At 36.7% G+C, this 17261-nt stretch overlaps 1 pseudogene; it reads right to left on the minus strand.

The window, feature by feature from the left end:
- Positions 1 to 378: 378 nt before the first annotated feature.
- Positions 379 to 2963, minus strand: LOC149748370 (mitochondrial import receptor subunit TOM5 homolog pseudogene; annotated as a pseudogene).
- Between the last annotated feature and the right edge of the window lie 14298 nt (positions 2964 to 17261).

Here is a 17261-nt window from a genome sequence, read left to right on the forward strand (position 1 = left end):
ATGAGACAGAGCAAAGCCATATGTCTGCTGATAGGATGCAGGGAGAATACAATGTCAGTTCTGTGTCATTGCTGCCAAAGGTAATAACCTGAATCTAACTATGAGAAACCACTGGACAAACCCAAATTGAGAGTCATTCTTTAGGCTAACTGGCCTATTTTGTTCAAAAATGGCAAGCTTGTAAAAAACAATAAAAGACTCAAGAATAGTTCCAACTTAAAGGAGAACAAGAGCACATAATGGACATTATTGGGATTAATGGCAAAGGTTGAGTAAGATCTACAGATTAGATAGTGGTCTCATATCTGTGTTACTTTTTTGATTTTGATAAATGTACAAGAAAAAATTGTGTAAGAAAATTATAACTGAGTAAAAGAATGTCCTCAAATAGTCCTTACTAAAGGAATTTTAAAAGTTATACTTCAGAAAAAGAGTAATCTCAGGGACTTCCCTGGTGGCGCAGTGGTTGGGAACCTGCCTGCCAATGCAGGGGACACGGGTTCGATCCCTGGTCTGGGAAGATTCCACATGCCTTGGAGCCCCTGAGCCTGTGCGCCACAGCTACTGAGCCTGTGCGCCACAACTACTGAGGCCCGCGTGCCTATAGCCCATGCTCTGCAACAAGAGAAGCCACTGCAGTGAGAGGCCTGTGCACCGCAACGAAGAGTAGTCCCTGCTCGACGCGGCTAGGGAGAGCCCGCGCGCAGCAACGAAGTCCCCACGCAGCCAAAAATAAATAAATAAATTTATAAAAAAAAAAAAAAAAAAAAGAGTAATCTCAGAAGAATGATCTGACATGAACAAAGACATAAGGAACAAAGAATTTGCTTAAAAAACATTGACTAGAAAATAACAACACCACTGTATTGTGGGATAAAAGGAAAACCACAAAGAACTAAAATACTCAACAACAATATCAGATAGTTCAGATGTGTTTGGAGTTCTAAGATCTTTGCATTGTTTGGGAAGATGATAAGGATATTCACCGATTTCAGACTTTAAGAAGCTAAGTGCTCATGATAGAAAGTTCAAGGTAACTACTCTAAGAATAGGAATGTGGTATATATTTCCAAACTTATAGTGAAAAAGAGATGGAATAAAAAACATAATAAGGTTTTTTTAAAAAGCAAGAGAGGAGAAAAAAGCACCATTTAAAGCAAAAACAAAACTGCAGAAGTGAATTTAAATATATCAATATCCATTATCGACATAAATGGAATAAATGCTACAGTTGAAAAACTGGCATGTTGGGTCAGTTATTTTCTTTTTCTCAGAATGGTTTTAACAACACACACACACACAAATACACAAGTCAGTTATATCTTGTGGATAAGACACACATCTAAAACACAATGATCCAGAAATTCTGAAAACCAAAGAATAGAAAAAGATATTCCTAACCCCTCCCAAAAAAAAGCTGGTATACTTATATTAGTATCATATAAAGAAAATTTAAAAGTCAAAGAATGGAAAAAGATATTTCTAACTAAATGAAAATTGGTACACTTAGATTAGCATCATGCAAAGAAAACTTTAAGGAAAAAATATTATTAAAAATAAACAAGGAGGAGCTTCAAGATGGCAGAAGAGTAAGATGCGGAGATCACCTTCCTCCCCACAAATACATCAGAAATACATCTACACGTGGAACAACTCCTACAGAACACCTACTGAACACTGGCAGAAGACCTCAGACCTCCCAAAAGGCAAGAAACTCCCCCAGGTACCTGGGTAGGGCAAAAGAAAAAAGAAAAAACAGAGACAAAAGAATAGGGACTGGACCTGCACCTCTGGGAGGGAGCTGTGAAGGAGGAAAGGTTTATATCACCATTCGTGGAGGCTGAATATAAGGGACGCAAGGCGCACTATGACCAGAAGGTTTTTTCACACTTTACAAATAGTTTTCTATTTTAGCTGTGGACGTCAAAGAGTCTCATTTGCAGATAGAAGTAGAAACTGTTATCAGGTTCTTCGTATCACGTATCCAAATAGAATGCCCAGTCTTTAGATGCTGTCCAATTTCTTTTGGATAAAGCAAGTGACTCCCAGCAGGACCATGTAGATGAGGACGTTCTGTAGGGAGGAGATCACATCCTCGAGCATCTTCCATTTCCTTTCCTTGTCCAGTGTCGTCTCCAGGCTCTCAATACAGAACATTGCAGCTCTGCCTCGCTGGGCCTCAAGCCTGCGTTGTTCTCTCTCTCTGCCTGAAGCTGGGACGGTTTTAACTTCTTCAAACCTTGGTTACTTCCTATGTAGAATAGAAACCATAGTATCTAACTGATTGCATTGTTGTGAATCTTAAATGAGGTACATTCAGAAAGTTTTACCCAGAGATATTAATATGTTCCTCACCACCCGCCCCTTGCTCCTTAACCTCCTAATACCCTTAGGACTAAACTGTCACTTATTACCCTTCCAACAGGAGATTAAAGGACTAAGACCAATCTATCATCTCTATCCGATGTCATGCTGTGTCAGATGCTTGCTCTATCTCAGGCATCTGCTCTATTCCCTAAGTGTCCCTGCTCTGGGTCATAGTCTGGGTAATTTAGATGCCAAGCGTAGCAGCCAGGGAAGCTGTATCATGCTTTTCTTTCTGTAGTCAGTGCCGTTGCTATTGCAGTGTTTTGTGTTCACTGAACACCAGATCACTACTATTATCATCATTGCAACTGATGACAATAATAAAATAATCTCTTGGGCTTTTGCGGATAATGTCAACTCTCCTCACGCTATTTGGTTGTTTCTGTCCTATTCCCTCTGCCTGACCTAAAACAGATCCCTGAGCTATCTCTTAGCTGATAATCTCTTTCCTAACTCATTTGATTTTACTCATATTTCCCCTCCAGATTTTAAACGATGAACAAGTTCTGTACAGACTCTTCTCAAAACTGATTTAGTTTAGATTCAGTAGCAGTCTTGCGGGATCATGGAGAGACTGCTAAGTTTAATGCCACAATCATCTCAGCTCCTACAGAGTATTCATTTCATTGTCAGCTGGTGGGAACAGGCGATTGCTGTGGTATAAGGCCGATTCCCTTCAGTAATGAAGCAAGGAAGGCACTGGGACATTTTCATTTCTGAATTCCAAGTGAGTACATATTGTCATTTCAGATGCTATTCCAAGAGCTATCATTTGCTGGAGTGCATCTGGTACCACATTTATTTACAGCATTCTAATTTTTCTTTAAAACTTAGGGAAAGTGGGAAGAAACTGAGGTTATTGATATTGGATATGTAGAGCTCAGCTAGTAAGATGAGGCCAAGTAATATTCTCCAAGGGAAAAATGTTCAATTTCTCATCATTTCTCATACTGAAGATAGCACTGACAAGAATAATTGAAAATAGGTAATGGACAATCAGCCAGAGGGTTGATTTGATAACAAAGAGAGAGTCCCAGGGAGAGAAAATCAAGTTGTAAGGGAGGTGAAGTCCTACCATGTAGTAATAATGGAAAATTGTGCAACTTTTTACTTTGATACTGAATCATCTCTTATCCTGCTCTAAATGAGATGAGGAACACGATTTTCTTGTATAAAAAAATAAAGAAGGGAAAGGAAAATGGAAGAGTTGTGTAAGATAATGATAATTGCCTTGCCTTGAGAAAAAGCCATAATACAAAGGAAAATTGTAACACAATACTGAAAAATGAACCCAATATAATTAAACAAGTAACTGAGGATGGAAAAGACAACCAGAAATCAGAAACTCAAAACTCAGACTGAAAATTGTCAACAATAGCATACAATGTTAGAGAAAAGTAGGGTAATATTTTCAAGACATTCAGGGGGGAACGTGTGAGCCAGGGGTTTTATACGCAGTCCTTCAGTGTTTACAGCTATAGACAAACCCATTTTAACCATGTAAGAACTCGGAATATTGCACTCACAGGCTTTTCCTCAGGAATCTGCCAGAGAACAGTCTTCATTCAATCGAGACATAATAACAAAGGCCTTCTAGTGAGCATCGTTGCATATATTTAATTATGTCTAAGAGTAAAATAAAGATGAGAGTAAAGGTGGAAGATTAGAATGTAAATGTTAAATGTTCTGAGTAAATAGAGATAACATAACTAAAAAATGGGAGAGGAAAGTATAAAATTAACAAATGTGAAAAAGTTATAGAGAAAGCCTTAAAATATTTATGAAACGTACATTATATTTGAACACATGGAAAGCTATTCCATATTCTTAAAAAGAAAGAATAAACATCATCAAGATGCTAATTCTATCCAAGATAATATACAACCCCAATAAAAATACCAATTTTTAAAAAGACAGAATTAGATAAACTGAATCTAAAGTTTATATGAAAAATATTAATGAAGCTCAAATTACTATGGAGGGAAAAAAACACAGGAGAAAACGGGCAATGGAAAGTAAGGAGACTAGAAGTAATAGATATTAAAACATACTGTATCGCCTCTAATTAAAACAATGTGGACTGTGTATGAATGGACTGCCTGACATTCCAAGGGAACACATAGAAAACTAAAAATTAGACCCAAGTATGTAGGACAATGTATGTATATTAAATCACTGGGGGAAAGAGACATTTTTCAACAACTGGAGAAATATTGAAAAAAGATAAAATTTAGATTCTAGCCTCAAACTATACATCAGAATAAATTCCACTGATTGATCAGATATCTGAATATTTTAAAAATGAAAATTAAAACCCTATATATGTACCAGAGAAAGTGAATTCCTCTATCAACTAGAAATGGAAAAAGCTTTCTTAATTATGACTAAAACATTTAAAGCTATTAAAGAAAATACAAAATATTTGACCTCAAAAATCTGTAAGGCAAAGAAAGAATTTAAAAGAAGAATAAGAGATTTAGAGAGGGAAGGAAAAGAAGACTTGCTTTGCCACTATAGTCAGTCTTTCCCCTTCCCAATTTGATCTTAAATGGTTGTGAATAAAGAGGCTGGATAAAATGATTTCTAAAGTCCTTTTAATATTAATATTTTAGAATTCTAATATGCTTGAACTACCTAAATACAAGAAAAAGACAGTTATACGCTTGGTTGAATCTTGGTCTTTTTTTCCCTTCTCAATAATCTGAGCCTATCCTTTTAATCTCTTTGCCTAATCATAAAATACAGGCCCTATTCCACTGTTTCTTCTCCTGATAGCCTTCACTCCTTATTCCTCCTCTCAATATGGTGATCCTGCCATCACCCCATGAGCAGTTATTCAAATCTCATGGATGAGAATTTCTGTTTCCTCAAACCCTCCCGCATCCAGGAACCTTGGAACTTCAGAGTGAACAGACAACAGTTGATTAAGGCCCCTGGGTTTGTGGGGTGAGGGTGATGCAGTTAACTCAGAGCTTTCGCCTTGGGAAAGGTGGTAGGGAAGGAAAGTACCCAGTAGTAGGAAGTAAGTTCCATGACCTTTGACTATGATGTTTATCAGTGGTAGTTTGTGAAAAGAAAGTGTAACAGGGTGAAGAGGCAGATGTGGAAGAGAAGCAATATTGCTCTCAGAAATAGGAAGCTAACTATAAATTTTATTCTAGATAAATATACAACTTTTAGCTATTTAGAATATATTTATTCCAAAAATTGTTTGAGGTTGCTTAAAATAGAAGATGCATTTCTTTTTCCTTTTTCTATTGAAGTATAGTTGATTTACAATATTGTGTTAGTTTCAGGTATATAGCAAAGTGATTTAGTTTTATATATACATGTATATATATGTGTTTTTTAGATTATTTTCCATTATAGGGTATTAGAAGATATTGAATATAATTCCCTGTGCTATACAGTAAATCTTTGTTGCTTTTCTATTTTATGTATAGTAGTTTGTATCTGTTAATCCCATACTCCTAATTTAATCTCTCCCCCCTCCCTTTCCCCTTGGGTAACCATAAATTTGTTTTCTATATCTGTGAATCTGTTTCTGTTTTGAATATAGTTTCATTTGTATTATTTTTAGATTCCACATATAAGTGATATCATACAGTATTTGTCTTTCTCTGCCTGACTTACTTAACTCAGTGTAACATTCTCTAGGTCTATCCATGTTGCTGAAAATGGCAATATTTCATTCTTTTTTATGGATGAGTAATATTCCATTATGTATATATATCTCACATCTTCTTAAGCCAGTCATCTGTTGATGGCTCATCAGCTATTGTAAATACTGCTGCTGTGAACATTGGGGTGCATGTATCTTCTTGAATTAGAGTTTTGGTTTTCCAGATATATACCCAGGAATGAGATTGCTGTATCATATGGTAGTTCTATTTTTAGTTTTTTAAGGAAACTCCATACTGTTTTCCATAGTGGATGCACCAATTTACATTCCTACCAAAAGTGTAGGAGGTAGAAGATTCACTTCTATAGGAAAAAAAATCATGTGGTATATGAGATTGAAGGTAATTATATATAAAAGCTTGGATATAAATAGTTTCAAGATTATGTACTTATTTAAGGCATGATACTGTAGCAGCTAAAGCCAAAAAAGGAGAGCTATATTGAGTTATATAATTCCTATTGTCAATTAAAAGTAAGCACATCTTTTTTGAATTAATAGTTCTATTTTATTTATCGATATTTGTTTATTTATTTGAACTCTTTTTAAGAGAGAGAGCTATTTTTTCTATTGCTAAATTCTTTCAATAGTTTACCTGAAGGATCCTTATATAGGCATAGGGAAGAAAAGATTTAACAGTGGGTCTGTAACTAGTTTCCTGTCCTCAGGGATGCTGGAGGGAAGATTGACCTGAACTTGTGCAAACATTGACTTATGGAACAGGAATCCTTTTAGAAGGGTGTACCTGGTTTATCTAGTTTGAGTCTTATAAGTAAATCTGAAATTTATGGAATTACGTGCCCCTGCTGGTGTGTTGAAGAATAGGATTTAATTATGTAGCCAGAACAGGTCTATATGATTAATGAGGCATATAAATTCAAGAGACCCCCAACTCAGTGATTTCCCTGTGCTTGACTGATACCCAATTAGATAGCATAACTCTGAAACCAAATGAACTCAGGTGCAGAAATGAGTATTCTAAGAGCTGCATCTGACGTATGGGGCCTCATAGATATTGGTGCTGCTTGCATTATTGTCTTGAATTCTCTGCTAATCATTAATAAAGCTTAAGGCTGAGGAAGACTCTTATTTCATTGATTGATAATTCAGACCTTTGTGATAGTACAGGGATAGTGAACAGTATAAGATACAGCATCTTCCAGTTTATTTTAGAAAGGATGCTGACACATTCTTCACATAACTATTCCTTATAAACAAACTTCATAGCAGCTGAGGGCCCCCTCTGTTTCTATAGGGACTCAAATTTCTCTGGGACAAATATGTGGCTTCTTGGAGGTTCGGCTCAGTTCAAGGCTTGAATATCAGTAACTTAAAGTGATGAATCACTAGCATGTTTATAGACTTCCTTTCACATACTAGTGGTCTTTACAGGGCTTATATCAAGAGCCCTGCAGGGATCCATTTCTAGAGAATGCCTGAAGTGTAAGTATTTATTGGATGAAAAAAAGTTTTTAAGATTTAGAAACAAGATGTGAAGTGTTAAAGTTGGCATTGTTACAAATTTTAAAAGATTCTTCTTTTTTTCTATGGTCTGGAGGCAAGACAATTACATATATGATCTATAAACCATTTATAATGATCACTGAACAGCAAATACCAATTCTGGATGCATTGAAATGGAAGTCTGAATCATTCTTTTATGAGTATTACTTGCTTATAAGAGTACTCGGTATATATGCTTTGTATTTATAAGTTGTTAGGTTTATAGTACATGTCTGTTTTCTAAAACTTAAAAAAAAATTTCCTATTAAATTTTCCTGCTGGATAAAGAAGGTATGATCCAGTGCAAATAAATTTTGTTTTTGCTCCTGGAATATTCCTCATTGTAAATTAACAAATGGTCTTTTAGCTGATTGAGCTGAATCAGTCCCCTAGAGCTTATCACAGTAAATTTATATTTTTTACCTATAAATATGAGTATCAGACCCTGGCCTCATGGGGACTCTACCAGGGCGGAGATACCTGGGGAGGCCCTACCTATAGCTATGAAACTTTCCATCTGTTCTAGGTACACCTAACAGTGAAAACACCTCCTTGTTAGGAAAGCAAAGTAAGGAGGGAGGGGACAAAATAGAATAACTTTAAAAATGGGGTTTGAAAAGAGGAGATTATGGAATCTCTTGAGTCATGGCTCCCTGAATCCCTGAATTATACTGGTACAGTGAATGTATTTTTACATTCTGAATGTAGTGATATTTTACTGGACAGTATTGTCTACATCACACCCAAGGTGATATGTTTAATCAAATCCATTTAATTGGCCAATATTTTTAAATGCCTGTTTTTGCTTAGCACTGGAGCTCTGTGCTAGGGATACAAGATAGTAACAAGATAGTTAGAGCTCCTTCCCTTGGGGAAACCACTATCTCAAGGGAGAAATAGACATTTAATTAAGCACCCAGTTGATTATTTAATTATAATTGTGAGAAATACCTCAAAGGACTGGAGCTCTGTGCAATGGAAAGGTGTAAGCAGATGATCTGATGTGAAGTGAGGTTCAGAGAAGTGCCTTTAATTGCCCAAGATCATACAGCTTAGAAGTAGCAAAGCAGAAATTTGCATCCAGGTGGAATCTTACTCTGATGCACTACATTTGCTGCCTCCAACTATGCAGCTAAAAAGTGCCATGTGAGCAAAAAGAATGGTGCGTTGGTCTTCCACGACTGCTGCAGCAAATCACTACAAATTTAGTAGCTTATCTTAATTTCTCTAGGTTAGAAGTCCAACACTTCTCATGGGCTAAAATCAAGGTGTCGGCAAGTCTGTGTCCCCTTCTGAAGGGTGCAGGGGAAAATCTGTTTTCTTGCAGAATTTTCCATCTTCAAGAGGTTGCCTGCATTCTTTGGCTCATGGTCTCCTTTCTTCCTCTTCAAAACCAGCAATGATGAGTTGGATCATTCCCACATCACATCAGTCTGACATACCCTTCTGCTTCCTTCTTCTACTTTTAAGGACTTGTGATTACATTGAACCCATGCAGATAATCCAATATAATCTCTCTATTTTAAAATCAGCTGATCAGCAAACTTAATTCCATCTGTAACCTTAATTCCACCTTGCCATGTAAAGCAACCCATTCACTGGTTCCAGGGATTAGGATGTAGGTATCTTTGGGGGCCATCCTTCTACCCACCACAGAAGGCGTATTAATTGTGGCTCAAGAGTGGAGGAGTCAGAGATGGTGTTTGGTAGAAGAGTCCATAGATAGGAAACTGGAACATCATGAACAGACATGGAAAAGAGTTTCAAGTATGATCAGAGAAGAGTAGTAAATTTGATTGTCTTTCTTCTAGACCATAGGCACTCTAGTAGGGAGGCTGTGAAAGAAATATAGTGGATGCTAGTTAGAATAGTTAGGGTAGACCAGGTAATAGTGGCCTTGATTAGCAAGTTATACAGATGGGGTTTATCCCAAGAGCAGTGGCGAGGCACTGAAGAAGCTCAGCAAGCTGCAGCATGGTCAGCCTCTACTTTAGTTTCATCCCCTCTCAGATATAGATGGAAAAATGTTCTCCTCTCTGACCCACTAGAACCATATGCAGCCATGAGCCTGGCTGCATGGCAAACAAGAGGGTTCTGAGTAGCACGCTCTTTTCAAGACACCTCCAGCGTATCAGGAAGGAAGAAGGGGCCCCTGGAATCAGCACTGGCCACCCAGAGACTTCCTTACTTAAATGATGGAATCTCTTCACTTTTTATGTTCAAGGTAAACATGTAAGGGAAGAGTGGCCAAGATGGTAGAGTAAGAAGACCCTGAGCTCACCTCCTCCCATGGGCACACCAAAATTACAACTATTTACACAGTAATTATTGATGAGAAAGACAGAAGACTAGCAAAGAAGATCTTCTACAACTAATGATATAAAGAAAGAACCACAGCGAGATGGGTGGGAGGATGGAGAGATGGTACACTTAATACCCCTGGGTAGGTGACCCACAATGGGGAGGAAAATTACAGTTGCAGAAGTCCTTCTCAAGGAGCAAGGGATCCAAGCCCCACATCAGGCTCCCAAGCCTGGGGATCCTGCACTGGGAAGATAAGCCCCCAGAACATTTGGCTTTGAAAGCCAGCAGGGCATACTTTCCAGAGAGTCAAAGCACTGTGGGAAGTAGAGACTCCACTCTTAAAGGGTACATACAGATGCTTACACACTCCGGGACCCAGGGCAGAAGCAATAATTTGAAAGGAGCCTGGGTTAGACCCACCTCCTGATTTTGGAGAGCTACATGCAAAAGAATTAAGGGGTACTACTCCGTCACAGCATGCGTAAACATAAATTCAAAATGGATTAAAGACTTAACTGTAAGATCTGAAACCAGAACACTTCTGGAAGAAAACATAGGCAGTAAGCTCTTTGACATAGGTCTTAGTAATATTTTGGGGGATATATCTCCTCAGGCAAGGGAAACTGAAGCAAAAATAAACCAATGGGACTACATCAAACTAAAAAGCTTCTGCACAGCAAAGGGAACTATCAACAAAACGAAAAGGCAACCTATTGAATAGAAGATAGTTGCAAATGATACATCCGATAAGGGGTCAATACCAAAATATCCAAAGAACTCATACAATTCAACATTAAAAAACAAAAACACAAATAACCCAATTAAAAAATGTTCAGAGCATCTGTATAGACATTTTTTCAAAGAAGACGTACAGATGGCCAAAAGGCGCACGAAAAGATGCTCAAGAGTGTTAATCATCAGGGAAATGTAAATAAAATCCACAATGAGATGTCACCTCTTGCCTGTCAGAATGGCTGTTAGCAAAAAGACAACAAGTAACAAATGTTGGTGAGGATGTGGAGAGAAGGGGACCTTTGTGCACTGTTGGTGGGGATGTTAAATTGATGCAGCTACTTTGGAAAACGGTATGGAGAGTCTTCAAAATCTTAAAAATAGAACTACCATATGATCCAGCAATTCCACTCCTGGGTATTTCTCCAAAGAAAACAAAACCACTAATTAGAAAAGATATGCACCCCTATGTTCACTGCAGTGTTATTTACAATAGTCAAGATATGAAGCAACCCAAGTGCCTATCAATAGATGAATGAAGACATGGTATATATACAATGGATGATTACTCAGCCATTAAAAAAGAATGAAATCTTGCTATTTACAACAACTTGGATGGACCTAGAGGGTATTATGCTCAGTGAAATGTCAGACAGAGAAAGACAAATACTGTATGATATCACTTATATGTGGAATCTAAAAAACAAAACAAATGAACAAACCTAACAAAACAGAAACAGAGTTATAGATAACAAACAGGTGGTTGCCAGAGGGGAAGGGGTGGGTGGAGGAAAGAAATATGACAGCGAGATTAAGAGGTACCAACTTCCAGTTGCAGAATGATGAGACATGGGTATGAAATGCACAGTGTGGGGAATATAGTGTAGTGACAGATCATAACTAGATTATCATGGTAATCATTTTGAATTGTATAGAAATACTGAGTCAATTTATTATGTAACAGGAGCTAACGTAGTGTGGTAGGTCGATTATACTTCAAAAATAAGCAAGCAAACAAACGCACTCATAGAGAAGGAGATCAGATTTGTGGTTACTAGAGACAGAGGGGAGGAGGAGTTGAAGGAAGGCAGTCAAAAGGTACGAACTCCCAGTTATAAGATAAATAAGTACTAGGGATGCAATGTACAGTGTGATATATATAATGAACACCTCTGTATGTTATTTTTGAGAGTTAAGAGAGTAAATCCTAAGAGTTCTCATCACAAGGAAAATAATTCTTTTCTATTTTTAAAATTTGGTATCTATATGAGAAGATGGATGTTCACTAAACTTACTGTGATAATCCTTTGATGACGTGTGTAAGCCAAATCATTATGCTGTACACCTTAAACTTATACAGTGATGTATGTCAACTATATCTCAATAAAACTGGAAGAAAAAAAAATAAACAGGTAGAAAAAAATCATAATTCCTGTCATGGGTAGATGAGTAGTCTCCTGCCTTTTCAACATTTAAGCCTCCAGAAAGATGCCTTTAGTTTTATTGCAGGTTCAGCCCCTTAGACTTTACCAATCCTTTAGTAGTGAAAAGTTCTACCTGTCACACCTGGCGCATCTCTGTATTTTCTCTTTGGTTGTCTTTTATTAATTTGAAACGCATTTACTTAGGAGGACTAAAGTGTACAGTGTACAAAGTGACAACTTCATACATTGGCTTTCTAAAAAAAGTCCCAACTTTTTACCATACAGGTGCTCACCAGTATAAAATCCTTTAAAATAAATTTTAATACTTAAAAAACAAAGACCCTTAACTTGTGATAATTAAGGTAAGCTGGTAAATAAATTAATCAGTAAAGGAAGAAATAAATTCTTTATCCTGTCTTTCTTATCAAATTTGTAGCATTGTTTAGCCAAGTATTAATAGAGGAGATACTCTTTTTCTAAAGGAATTCCAGCTAAAAAAATGAAGAAATGGTAGAAGTAAAAAATCATTATGCAAATTCTAATAGGTTATTTGAGCATAATATCATTATGCAAATTCTAATAGGTAATAATCATCAATGACTGTAGTATCACAAAAATAGATGATATTGGACATTTTGTGCCCTGATGGAAGAATATTACCACATCTATGAAGTAGTCTAGAAAAAAAATTGACCCTGATTCTGCTCAAGCTTTTAGATCCAACTACCAATTTTAGTAGTATGAAATTTAGAGGAACATGTTAAATGCCACCAGTGGATACAATGACAACATCCAGACATCAGGACAAATGCCATATTTCTTCAACAATTAAGTTTCAAAGAGGAAGAAGAAAGATAGAGGGGGAACTGGTAAACTAACAGAGACTTGAGAGATAGAGCAATCAATTGCAAAGTGGGTCTTATTGGATTCCTATTCAAAGAAACAACTGTAGAACATTTTTTTATATTTGTAAGGAACTGGAAATGTGAAACTTCCAAGATATTTAATGATATTGAAAGATTGTTACCTCATATTTTAGATATTATAATGGTATTACGGTAATGTATATAAAACAGTCCTTACTTTTTAGGGATACATATGATATATTAGTGGATGAAATCATATGACACCTGAGGTTTGCTTCCAGTACAGGAGAAGGGGAGAGATGAAACAGAGTTGGCTATGAATTGATGATTTTTGAATCGGAGTCCCAGAAGCATGGGGATTCATCATGCTCTGTGGTTTGAAGTTTTTCATAATAAGAAGTTAAAGTTAAAAATAGAGATATGTCTTTTTTAAGGCTGAATGATATTCCATTGTATGTATGTAGCACACTTTCTTTATCTGTTTATCTGTCAGTGGACTTCTAGGTTGCTTCCATTTCTTGACTATTCTGAAAAATGCTGCAATAAATACAGGAGTGCAAATATCTCAAACCTTGGGGACATTATGCTAAGTGAAGGAAGCCAGTCACAGAAGGACAAATACTGCATTTCCTCTTATACAAGGCATCTAAATAGTCAAACTCATAGATGCAGAAAGTCAAATGGTGGTTGCCGGGGCCAGGAGGTGGGGGTATTGGGGAGCTGCTGTTCAACAGATACGTTTACAGCTATGCAAGATATAAAATCTCTAGGAATCTATACAACATTGTGCTTATAGTTAACAATATGGTATTGTGCACTTAAAAACTTGAGGCTAGATCTTATGTGTTTTTAAAATAAAAAACAAAGATATGTCACCATTTTACATATTTTGATGACAAATGAATAATTGAAGGATGATTGTCAAATATTGCATTCCTTTTCTTTCCCATTTGTTATAATCTCATCAGACATTTTACTTAATCTGGAGAGCTAGTGTATTATCCAAACAATTCCAACAAAAACATTTACATTTTTACTTTGTAGGTAACGATCTTATTCCGCCATGACACTACATGACATAAATTGAGTTTACTGGCAGAGAACTAGAGTTTAATTATCGACACACCAGTCATTTACCTCTAATTCCATCTGGTAAAATCATGCTACGGTTGACATATCTAAGGGAAGATATATGACCTTTAATCTTAGAACCTATAAAAATACTGACTAGATAAGACTTAGAACCATAGTCTATGAATCTTTAATCTTAGAACCTATAAAAATACTGACTAGCTAAGACTTAGAACCATGGTCTATGAATCATTACATCTGCATTGTAGCCTTAGCTCTACCTATCAAACTACATTCTTTTATGGCCATTCAGATGATTTGGTTTTGGAACAGGGCTAATAATACTCACTTGAAGGAGAATGATGGGGATTAGTGTATTTGAGAATGTTTTAGCCCTTAACATGAATTTTTGACTGATGATTTCAAAATGTAATTAATTAATGAAAGTAATTTCAACCCTAAGCATGTTTGATAAAATATTTGTGATATCTACTACTGACATGCTTGGTGGTTAAAATACAGACTTTGGGAGTTTACTGTGTTGTAGGCAATGAGAACAATTTAATTAGTGCTTCTATAAAGACAATGTTAATTTTTTAATATGGCTCCTTGCAAAAGTTTCACCCAACTTAAATTAGTTTCTCCTATGGTTTCTCTTGTAATAACTCATGGAAATAAGTGAGAACCATAAAGTCTGACGTAGATAACAAGCAGGAATGAGCACAAAGACATTGAGGGGCTGCCACTTCAGTTACTTATTGAGGATCTTAGTCTGGTCTTTTACCCAACTTTTCAAATTTTACATACCATCTTAATATTCTAGGACTTTTAAGATGGGATGGACGTCAAAGCATCAAGCTCACAGAGTTATTTGGCCCCTTTGATATCAGATGATATAGGTTGCTGGGTCACATGAGCTTCCCCATAGCTCTGAACCAGGAGGTTTACTTAAAAGACATCTTAAAATGATTTATCTATAACTCTAGTCCCACTTTAGAAATCCTAGTATTTCTCTTTAAAGTTGTTATTGATCTGTTGTCACAGGAGCAAACTTAAGCTACTTTGGAAAGGGTAGTTATAGATTTTTGTTGCTTTAGCCACATGCTCATTCCCAGGTTCCCCTGTTTGTGAACCTTGCATTTGCAAGGTTCAACCTGGTTCAACCTGGCTGACTATACTGGCACAGTCTGTGGCTGCAAAACAGTTGCTCCTTACGTAAAGCTATTTGGTATAAGGAGTGTTCTTGAGACCATGACCTCATTACTATGGTATCCTAATCAAGCAAGGAAACCTTTGAAATACAACCGTCATACTCAGTTGCCTACCAGAGTAAACTCTGAGGACCTGAGGGCTGAGAAATTGTTTGAACTGAGACCTTGGCAGTGGCTGATGAACTATTTGGATTCTTTTTAATACTGAAATTCTCTCTTTTTAGTTCACCTCCTGTGGCCTTAAGAATATAGGGCTACTGAGGTATGACCAGGAACAATCTTTACTTACAGTCTCCACCATAGTGGCTGGGTTTTTTTGGCCTTAAATATTATCTATAAGCCAAAGATTTTAACAATTATGGAGTGAAGGTCCCAGATAAAGTGGGGAAAACAACCTGTATAGTGATCTGTAAATCTACAGATCTGTAAATCTACATGAGAGTGACCATTTGACATTTGACCTAAGTTTTGTAATGTTAAATAATGTCTTGACTGGGCTTCCCTGGTGGCGCAGTGGTTGAGAGTCCGCCTGCCGATGCAGGGGACACGGGTTCGTGCCCTGGTCTGGGAAGATCCCACATGCTGCGGAGCGGCTGGGCCCGTGAGCCATGGCCGCTGGGCCTGCACGTCCAGAGCCTGTGCTCCACAATGGGAGAGGCCACAACAGTGAGAGGCCCGCGTAATGCAAAAAAAAATAAATTAAAAAAATAATGTCTTCACAAAAAAATTCTCTAAGGATGTAGGAATATTTGTTTTGCAAAATAGAAGTAACTTAATTTTCCTCCATTATGAAAGGAATATATGTATATTCATTGCAAATAATTCAGAAAACACAAAAACATATAAAGAAGAAAATTAAAATCACCATAATTTCATCACTGAAAGATGAATTCTGCTTACAATTGACTATATATTTTTCCAGACCTTTAAAATATATCTATTTATTCTTATGAAGATATGATCATACTTTATATACTGTTTTATGACCTGACCCCCCATCCCAGAAACACACAAACACGTACACACACAGACAAACACACATGCATGCACACCCCACTGGAATTTTTCCATTTAAAAAATGTGCTTATATACAACCAAAACATAAAGATGTGGAATAACATCTGATCAGAGGGTTTTCTATTTAGGTGCAGGAAAGGTAAAGGATTATTACTTAAATATTAGAAATACCAGAAGTTTCTATGTTTCATAAGGATCACATACCCAGGTTAACATGGCAGAGGCACCAAGGCAGAATTTTGAGAAATATGTCTTTCAGGTATGATACAGAAATATAGTGGTACTCTCCCATATGGCTGAGAACAACAATCCAGTTTTCATCTTACAATTTCAAGTCTACATTTGTATTTTTCTTTAAGACACTTTATTGCTGGGCTGGTTACCAATAGTTATGCATAAATTTATTGGTTACCAGCTATATGGTGAGCTCTCCATATCCTTGTTGCTATATGAAAGCTGAATAAGAGGAAGGTAAAAAGTAGTTGCTGTTTCTTTACGTCAGCAATCAGTAAAAGTGAGAGAGCGCTTCTGAAGGAGGTCCTGGACCTGGCAGTGCTTACAAATTCCAGCAGCCAAGGTCAGTGTGGTTAGAAGCCTTGAGGCATAAGCAGGCATTCCGGCTTTTAAGTTGCAGTTTTTTAGACTGCATGTGGCAGTAACAACTTGTCTGCTTTAGAGACTGCCTAAAAAAACAGGTATACTCAAACCTAATTTTCCTATATCAGACTGAATTTACCAAATTCTTGTCCTGAATAAGAGTTATCTTGTTGAATATAATAAGGCATCTCCTTTTGTCATGTGATCATAACTCAAAGAATGCTAAATATATACCTAATATATTTAAGATTTATCTAGTCAAATAATGTTTAATTCACTAGTGGAAGAATTAAAGGCTAGAGAAGTGACCTGTTACACAGATAATTGCTGACAGAACTGTGATAGGAACCCACGACTTGACACCTAGGGGGTCTATTAGACTATTAGTCTATTGTAATGGATTAACAATGTCTTTTATTTTTTGTATTCTGATGCTTTGAAATCTGGGGCCTTTCTGACCTGGAGGGGCTACCCCTCCAGAATTAGCCAG

The sequence above is a fragment of the Delphinapterus leucas genome, chromosome 9 (genome assembly GCF_059928025.1).
Source record: "Delphinapterus leucas isolate spDelLeu-1000000601 "Yukka" chromosome 9, BTC_Dleu_Yukka2, whole genome shotgun sequence".
Lineage (NCBI taxonomy): Eukaryota > Metazoa > Chordata > Mammalia > Artiodactyla > Monodontidae > Delphinapterus > Delphinapterus leucas.